The sequence below is a fragment of the Vollenhovia emeryi genome, unplaced genomic scaffold, assembly GCF_000949405.1.
Source record: "Vollenhovia emeryi isolate VEMERY1.0 unplaced genomic scaffold, V.emery_V1.0 DF939167.1, whole genome shotgun sequence".
Lineage (NCBI taxonomy): Eukaryota > Metazoa > Arthropoda > Insecta > Hymenoptera > Formicidae > Vollenhovia > Vollenhovia emeryi.
In genome coordinates, this window is record NW_011967199.1 from 8,660 (window position 1) to 11,155 (window position 2,496).

Here is a 2,496-nt window from a genome sequence, read left to right on the forward strand (position 1 = left end):
TCCCGAGACAGAAGCAGCAGACGGCGCGTTTATGCGGCGTCTCGCACGGCGGTGTTTACTATCGAACACCTGTGCCTCGTATGTTTTGACGCCAGTTTTTTGGGGACATAGTACGCTCGCGTACTACTCGCGTAAAAACTCGCGCGGCCTTCGTTCATGAATGGTGCGCGCGCGCCCGATTTTTAAAACACTATAACTCGGCGAAAAATCGACGTAGCGAGATGAATCAAAAACCAATCTTCTTCGTTTCGCATTCCGCAGATGTTTACGTTGAATATGCATGCCATTATCATAAAACTTATACACGGCAATGTAATAAAAAGTAAAACGCTCAAATATAAATTATACGTATAATCAACTTATTTCATCGTATTCAGTCTTCCTTTGTCGGGCTAGATGGGACCTACCTTTCGTTGCTCCTGGCCATACAGTCTGGTCATTTTGACCAGAGATCAGAAAGGAAGAAAACTCCTTCCATAGTCGGTTTATTATCGTCACCGACAGATATTTCGTACGGTTCGAACTATATTGCGAGCGGCGATCGTATCGATTGCGACAATTAATTCAACACGATTGATAAATAAAAAAACTCTCGAACAAGACGATCGTGTTACAAGGAGCGACGCGAAGACACCCGAAACATCCGTTTCGCTCAACTGATCTGCGCCGAATGATTCGACACAATAGATTGTTTTCGACCGAGGTGTTCACGGCGCTACGTCATTTCTTGGAATCCGCGCTCGGTTTTCGGCCGAGGTGTTTACGGCGCCGTACGCAGGATCATTCACGCGGCGACAGACGCGTTTTTACATTTTAATTGATTGTATAAACATGTTTTGCGCGTCAAGTTACTATAACGGCCACAGTTTTCGTCGTACTGAGCTGTTCCACATCTCATTCGAATCGGGAGGGCTTCCACTACAACGCAGTGTGACCACTTTTGTCAACAAAAATTCCTACGCCCGTGAGAAAATCAGTACACTTACTTTCTGAACATGCCTCGTAAAATAAAAACGCAGAACAGATGCTTTTGCACAAGCAAATAACATAAAAATGTAAGACACTTACCTTACGATTTCTCCGCCGTTGCCCGATGCCTCCCAAGCCTCCTCGTCCTTTCAGATTTCCTTGTTGCACTCACACCAACACTCACTCGCAAAAATCATCGATCGCGCGAAATTTCGGGCACTCCCGTACGCGATGTGAAATACTGCCGAAACGCACGAAATATTATTAACAAATATCGCGTGACTTTCTGTCATACAAATCACTCAAACTTAATATAACTTAACTTAATAATTAATTGAGGAACGTTACTTGTTACTGATAAAAGTGTACAAATCAATAGCGTTTTATCCCTACATTCATCGCGATCGAGTCTCAAAAACAGATAACGCAAAAGTAATACCACGCACACGGAGCGACTCTCGCCACTGCCTGCCGGCTCGACGTTCGGCGAGCGAATGCCAGCGAATGCGAGCGCGGCGACCTTCAGGCACGCAAAAACATTGTACGTCACCGCGCCGGGAGAAAAACAACTACGAACGTTGAGAATTCGTTGCCTTTTTTGTTCCGTGACTGTTACTACTTTTGTGTATTACTCTGCGGATTATTATAGTATCGATTTAATAAACGATTAATCCTGTTCAATCGAGATAATGTATCGGAACAAAAATCGTTGTTACTTAAATTTTAATTACTAAGATTAGAGATTTTACCTCAATAGTGGGTGTATACAAATGTATATTTCTAAATTGCAAATCTTCATTTACTACAAATCTAAAAGAGGAGCGAAGCACACCGCGTTTCGAGAAAACCAATGTGCATCGCGGAAAAAAGGCCTCAACTGTTCGATTTTAACAACATTCGCGCTGGTAACATCTCTTTTTAAAAAAGGATATAAAATGTTTAATAAGATGTAATTTTCACAGCGAAGAGAATTGGATTTCTTATTTAACAGAAACCATTATTTCATTTAATAAATAATATTCTATGTGTATATCATGAAATATTTATTTAAATGTAGAAAATGTAATGATTTAAATTAATTTACTCAATATAATACCTAGATTTACTTGAAATTGATATTTTTATTTAAATAGAATAAATATTTGCTTCAGTAAAAAAACAATTTTAAGTCAATCTATTTACTTAGTTAAAAAAATTTTTTAACAGTGTATATGTATACTTAATAAATGCTGTTCCGTAATAAAGTTCTATTAAACTTCTCTTAATATAGAGAAAAACTAATGAGAGAGAGAGAGAGGGGGGGGGGATAAGTATTAAACGCTAGTGTTATATATACCCAGACAGCACACGACGTCCAATGGACGTCCATTTTATGTTCTTATTTAGTCCAAACGTCCATGGACCTAATATGGACGTTTTAAGAACGTACATTATTGGACGTACAAAATATGTTAATTTTGGTACGTTTTAAAGATGTCCATTTTATGTATTTATAAGAAACATGCGTTTGGCGGCTCACATATGCCT